Source organism: Sminthopsis crassicaudata, chromosome 3, assembly GCF_048593235.1.
Source record: "Sminthopsis crassicaudata isolate SCR6 chromosome 3, ASM4859323v1, whole genome shotgun sequence".
Lineage (NCBI taxonomy): Eukaryota > Metazoa > Chordata > Mammalia > Dasyuromorphia > Dasyuridae > Sminthopsis > Sminthopsis crassicaudata.
The window spans coordinates 656,850,765-656,857,990 of NC_133619.1; the positions used below are offsets into that span (position 1 = coordinate 656,850,765).

The 7,226-nt window shown below is 45.3% G+C and overlaps 1 non-coding gene across 1 annotated transcript; it reads right to left on the bottom strand.

The window, feature by feature from the left end:
• Positions 1 to 1,731: 1,731 nt before the first annotated feature.
• LOC141565323 (U5 spliceosomal RNA) lies at positions 1,732 to 1,847 on the bottom strand. The gene has a single exon (XR_012488991.1). It is a non-coding gene; the product is annotated as a U5 spliceosomal RNA (small nuclear RNA).
• Positions 1,848 to 7,226: the final 5,379 nt, after the last annotated feature.

The following is a 7,226-nucleotide window of genomic DNA, read 5'->3' on the forward strand; positions in this document are numbered from 1 at the left end:
TGCCCCTTCATGGAAACATCGGTCTGATTAGACTGGCCTGTACTGTTCACCATGGCAACAATGGCAATACTCAGACTCAAATTTTGTGAGGTAGTTACAAATAGACAGAAGTGTATGATGATTGCCAGACCATATCTTACTGACCAGAACCCTGGAACTGGAGAACAAATAAAGAGTTATTGTGCTAATAGTCTCTTTAGATTAAAATATTTTAGTAAGCCCTACATAGGCCATTATCTTTCTACTTAGTCTATTGTTTGTCACAGGCATTTGAACAGAATAGTATAAAAGTCAATGATTGCAGGGAAAACATTGGATTGAAATAGATCCAAAGAGTATATCTTCATCATCCAATCAACCTCAACCAAACCGTACCAGTTATTCTGTACTTTTTTCACCCTGTAACTATGAATCTCATCCCTTTGCATTCTCTTTTCTTTTGAGACTAATTGTTTTTCATCCAGCCAAACGGTCTCCACTCCATACCTTTCACCATTTTCCACTACCCCTGCCAACATACATTCCTATGCTGCTGTACACATATTATAAAGAGACAAATAATATATAGATTATGGAGAAGATGTGAATTTGAACTTGGATATAAAATATACCTCTTGCACCTTCCCCTGATGCTGAAATAATACTTTTCTTGTTTTCCAGTACTAGAAATGTTAACATTTTTATTCATTGTAAACTTATTGTTATACTTATAGCTCACAGGGGCACCCTTCCCTGACTTATAGGGAGTAAATCTCTTCAGGAATGGTTCCTTCAATTTTAGAGTACACCATGTGTGTTGTGAGTCCACAACCCTAAAAATTATACATGAGTCCTTGTAAATGTATTTGTAAATAGTGAGACAGAGCACACAAGTCACTCAAAATAAGAGGTATTTGGTAAAATGGCAGGTATAATGAAAAAAGTAGCAATAAAACCTTCACCCACAAAACAGGTGACCTAAAATAAACACAAGAAAAATAGTGGACACATAGAGACAAAAAACATGGAAAGACATCCACATGGGGAGCAAAATTGGCTAGGATATACACGTGGAGTGATGTACTAATGAGGAACACATGTGGCCACATGTGTTAGCTATGGTGAAGGCAGACACACAGAAGATGAATTCATATAAAAACACGACATAACTAATTTCTTTTTACACGTTCAGCTCCTATTGACACTAATCTCATAGTCTTCCTTCTTTTTGTCACTACTAGCTACCGGGAGATATTCTTGTAGTCTCCAAAGCATGCTGCTGCTGCTGCTCTCTCTCTCCAGAATATTGTTTTGTCAAACATTGCTCCACTGGGTGCTGTTCCACCATTGGCTCCTGCTTGTCCTCTGTTGCACTTTTCAGGGACGTCCACATCCATGCTGAGGGGATGTAGGCAGGTCTAGCTCAGTGTTTGGAAGGCGCCAAAAGGAAGATGGGAAAGAGGCGTCAGATCTGAAAGTTGAACAGGAAATTGGAGCGCTATCACTTAAAGCATCTCAGAAAGATGATGCTGGCGGGCAATGCCAGGAAGCAGGCTTTGAGGAGAACTAGGATCGCCTGCAGCGCCCGAGAATAGGGAAGAATTCAACTGGAAACGTTCAGCGACGTGTTTCGAATGAAGAACTCACTGCAGCAAACGAGAAGACTGTGGCATTTAAGAGAAAAACAAACAAAAAAAAAGTCGTTTCAACTTTAAGCTGCGGATCCCGTCTGTTTTAGTTAACAAAGTTATCAGCCTCACCTTAGTGAAGCCTCGAAAAATTGGTTAAGAACTCGCAATCGTTCCTCTCCACGGAAATCTTTAGTAAAAGGCGAAAGATTTATGCGATCTGAAGAGAAACAGGAGTATGTTTTGAACTTCCCGCCCCGCGCAACCCAGGATACACAGCACAGCTTTAGCTGACGCCGACTAAGGCTGCCCGAGGGAAGGACTCCCTTTCCGAATTCCTCGGGGGGCCGCCCGGCCCAGCAAACACCCACACCTACACCCTGAACTCCCCGCGCGGGAGGGAAAAGGATGCGAGGGTCAGGGGGAGGGACGCTCTCCCGGGACAGGTCGAGATGTGGCGCACAGCCTTCTGGGTATGCAAAGCAGCGTTCACTTTCCACTCTTCTCCACTTTCTGCGGGTCCTGGACAGTGCGCCCTACTCTGAATGGGACCTAGAGGTGCCTCTGAACTGCAACCTATTCATCTCACGGACTGGGAAACTGAGGCTCCGGGAAGAGGCGAATAGCGCACAAAATTTTGGTCCAGTCTGGAGAAGGCAAGCGGCCTTTCCACCCCATGGAAAAGAATTTAGGCCGACCTGGAAACCTGCCCGATCTACCTGCCCTTTCTTTCCTTCCCCACCCCCCCTCCCAGTGCTCAGAAGAACACAGTGGCTAGGGAGCACCTAGGCAGGCAGAAGAACACAGTGGCTAGGGAGCACCTAGACAGGCACTGGAGGCCTCACCCCGAACTCTGACCTTGGGCTCCGGAAGCCCACCGAGGGCCATTTACAAGGGGAACACCTGGAGCCTGTCACTTAGGCCCGGCCTCCTCTGCCCTCAAATACACAGTCGTGAGCGTTGGGCACTATCGAGATCAGAGACAGACCCGGATGAAAGATAGTCACTCTCCTACGAGGCCTTGGGCACTTTGGAAGAGAATACTTGGACAAAAGATGGTTAGACTGAAAACTGTGAGAAAATGTAGCGATTAACTAATTCAATGCTTTTATTTTACAAATGGAGAAAGTGAGGTGCATGGTGCTTAATCAGCTTGCTTAAGGTCACAAAGTTAATAAATATCAGAGCCAGGATTCAAACCAAGTCTCCTGATTCAAAATCTAAGGTCCTTCTGACTATACTTCCATGTCACAAAGGAGATGAGTCACAAAACAAAAGTTTTTTTTTTTCCCCTTTGGACCCTGTGTGATGTCATCTTATGATATTCCAGATGACTGTCTCTCTTTTAAACAAATTTATTCAGGTCAGACCTATCCTGTGTTTTATCATTTGTAAACTTCTAGATGTTTTTACAGTCTTTCCCCCAACCCATTCCTCTCTGTGACTCCAAAACTTCTCTAAATATAATGTCTTTGCCATTTCTAATATAATTGCAAGTTGGTCCTCACTATTGTGTAGCAGTTCTTTTATTTGTCCCTTGCTGATTCTCTATCACATTTTCCATGATAACTACTGAAAATTTTTATTTTTTCATCAAACTTCCTATCACACTTTCTATTCTCTTCCTACTCTGCCTTTTCAAAGGACTCCGTCTCCTACTTTATGACACCACTCCTTGCTTTGTAGCCCTTCTCACTGTTTTCTTTAAGAAGTAATGGACAATTTTGGCTGGAGGATGAAGAGAGGAAGGGAGAGATAAAGGGGCAGCAGGGAGAATGGTGGCAAAGTTCAGAGAAGGTGAGAGGATCTAGGGCCATGTAAAGAAAATTCAAGACAATGATGTTACTGCTGCTTGGCCAGGTTGTTGCCAATTCCAGTAGCCTGGGATAGGTTAAATGTATCCAGACATGGTCTGAGGTCTCAGCAAACAGATTCCTGAGGAACATTTTCCACCAGATCCTTTGTTACAATTCCTGTACCATGAATGAGTGCAGATCCTAATGCTAAAATTCCTAGGGTCTTAAGCTTGCTGACTAGTCATATAGGAAGCATGAGCCAAGCATCTTGACAGAAGTGAGAAAACATTCCTTTGCCAGATTAAGAGAGGAGTTTATAAGACCTAAAACTCCTATGTGGTAATTAATCCTGGGAGAAGACACCTGAGGGCCAGGAGAATGATCACTCTATAGCTATTCATAGATGTGAAATATTGTATGCTTGACAGCCAGGTGGGACAGTGGCTGGAATGTAGGACTCGGGAACATTCAAGATCCTATCCCCCAGACTTCATGAGGACATGTCAGCTATTCTTCTTTGAAGGATTCCACGTCTTCAACTAATGGAAACAATAAAACTTTTACCTATAAAGCCAAAGGATGATAATTTTTCCTGATCACTCCTACTGGGCCATTTGCAAATTTTCTGTCTTTTTGAGATACAATGTCTTTATAAATGGGATTTCTTACCTCAGGACTTAGATCCCTGTCTTGGCAGCTACAGCAGATTCTGCCTTATCGCAGATCCCTGGTTCCCAGAAGGATGATTTTTAATACATGGGCCTTGCTTTCATTGCCCACCTCAATCTTTAGCTATTTGTTTTGTTCTTATCTTGAATTTAAGAGTTTGATAGCCTATAGACAAACCAGATTGATTCTCACCATCATTGGAACTAAATAAATGTGAATTAGGTTAAAGTAGCTATAAAGAGGAAATGGGATAGAGAATAGGATATAGGACAGATCTGAGTTCAAATATTGCTTTCAATATTTATTAACTAGGTAATCCTGAGCAAGCCATTTCATCCTTTCTTGATTTTCTCATCTGTAAACTGGGGATTACAAAAACCCCCTTTTCATAGGGTTGTTCTGAGGATAAATGGACTCAATAGCATATGAATAAGCACTCTGCAAACCTGAAAATACTATGTAAATATTATTTATTATTATAATACAACATGAAAAATGCTCAGTTAATTGATTTAGAAATATTATTACCATAAGAACAAAAAGTAGGCATTAATATGAAACCTCAGTCTATGGGTCAAGAAAATTGGAAGGAAGTTAAAAATTAACTACAAAGTAAAATGAAAAGTTTTAACTTTCAGGAATTAAGGCCAAAGTATTTCTGATGAAATGGGGAATTCTGGATAATGGTGAGAAAGTCTTCAGGAGCAAGAATCGACATTTTATTCTCCCTCAGGTTTGTCTTTGATCTATCATGATAGGAATTGGTTTTTCCCTTTGTGCGCTTTCTCCCAATTAATAACTGCTTTAGTAAGCCCTTGAGGATAGAATCTTTGGCAAAGGTGAGGGGTAGATTAATAGTGCAATACAGCTTTGTTATACTTTCCTTCCTTGGAGAATAGATAGTTTTGAGTGAATTTGTTTGAGAGAAGGCAATCATCTGGAATATCCTAAGATGAGTTCATTAAAAACAGACAACACGCAGTCCAAAGGGGGGGGGGGGGGACTTTTGTTTTGGGAATCATCTTCTTTGTGACGTGGAAGTATACTTAGATTTTGAATGAGAAGACTTGGTGTAGAATCCTGGCTCTGATATTTATTAACTTTGTGACCTTAAGCAAGCTGATTAAGCACCATGCACCTCACTTTCTCCATTTGTAAAATAAAAGCATTGAATTAGTTAATTGCTACATTTTCTCACAGTTTTCAATCTAACCATCTTTTATCCAAGTATTCTCTTCCAAAGTGTCCAAGGCCTCGTAGGAGAGTGACTATCTTTCATCCGGGTCTGTCTCTGATCTCGATAGTGCCCAACGCTCACGACTGTGTATTTGAGGGCAGAGGAGGCCGGGCCTAAGTGACAGGCTCCAGGTGTTCCCCTTGTAAATGGCCCTCGGTGGGCTTCTGGAGCCCAAGGTCAGAGTTCGGGGTGAGGCCTCCAGTGCCTGTCTAGGTGCTCCCTACCCACTGTGTTCTTCTGCCTGCCTAGGTGCTCCCTAGCCACTGTGTTCTTCTGAGCACTGGGAGGGGGGGTGGGGAAGGAAAGAAAGGGCAGGTAGATCGGGCAGGTTTCCAGGTCGGCCTAAATTCTTTTCCATGGGGTGGAAAGGCCGCTTGCCTTCTCCAGACTGGACCAAAATTTTGTGCGCTATTCACCTCTTCCCGGAGCCTCAGTTTCCCAGTCCGTGAGATGAAGAGATTGCAGTTCAGAGGCACCTCTAGGTCCCATTCAGAGTAGGGCCCACTGTCCAGGATCCGCAGAAGGTGGAGAAGAGTGGAAAGTGAATGCTGCTTTGCATACCCAGTAGGCTGTGCGCCACATCTCGACCTGTCCCGGGAGAGCGCCCCTCTCCCTGACCCTCGCATCCTTTTCCCTCCCGCGCGGGGAGTTCAGGGTGTAGGTGTGGGTGTTTGCTGGGCCGGGCGGCCCCCGCGAGGAGTTCGGAAAGGGAGTCCTTCCCTCGGGCATCCTTAGTTGGCGTCAGCTAAAGCTGCTCTGTGTATTCTGGGGTGGGCGTGGTGGGAAGGAAAGTCCAAAATTATTAATTTCAATTACTGTTCACGATGACAACAATGTTCAGACTCAGATTTAGCGAGGTAGTTATAAATAGACAGAATTGTATGATCATTGCTAGACCACATCTTACTGACCAGAATCCTGAAATCTAGGACAAATAAACAGTCTTGTGTACAAGAAACAAAGAAAGCGAGTGTGGTTTTTCCAAAGAAATTTTATTGAAGTGTAAGTTTTGTCCACGAGCACAATTTCTGCTAGCACCCCCCCCCAGTCCCCTCCCCTCCCAGAGGCATCTCGGATGAGCAATGGCTTTTTGTGGCAAGCAAAGCAAAGCGTGAAAGGGGAAGGGAAAAGCCCGACTCTCAAGGCAACTTGGAAAAGCCCATCGCCAAGGACTTTGCCCTTCTGCCGAGTTCTGGGTAGGCCGCCTTCCCTTCTGCCTTGTGCGGGCACGAAGCTTTTGTGCAGAATTTATCCCGTGCCCTCGGATGTCTGTCAGCCTCTAGAATCTGTGCGCACGAGGGCACGTTGGGCAATGCTCCATGTGTGCGGAAGTGGAGCCGGGTCTTCCCCAGCTCCACTCCCACGGGCCAAGGTCCGGATAGGAAGAGCAGCTGGGCCACAGCTCTAGCTTCACCCGTACAGCCCAGCGGCAAGGCCTCCTCTGGCACCTCTGGCCGTCGGCTGCGAGCTCGGGACGTCGCTGGTCTCGCCCTTCGCATCTCGCGTCCCAGTCCCGCTCTCCTCCCAGCTCCCTGTGGTCCGCACAGCGTTGGCAGCTGTGTCCCCGCATCCTATGCGTCCTGTGAGGGCGGCAGCCACCAGAGCGCATCCTCGGTTCTTGTCCTTGGCCTGTTAAAAAACAAAAAGAGGGGGATTAAGCAGGTGAGCAAACTTAGAGGCCGGAGATCTCAAGAGGGGAACAACCCCCCGGGGCGACCATCGTCTTTTCAAAGCAAAGAAGGCCACGTCCCTGGGGATCCTGGGGAATGACTTCCCCAAACTGAAAAAGAGCCCAGCCACTGAACCCTTCCCTCTCCCCCTCCCGAAACTTCCCCAGCTTTGGAGGCCTCCTCCAGTTCTCCCGCCGCTCCCGCCCGATCCTCACCATGGCCGACACTGGAGACAGCCTCTCTGCGA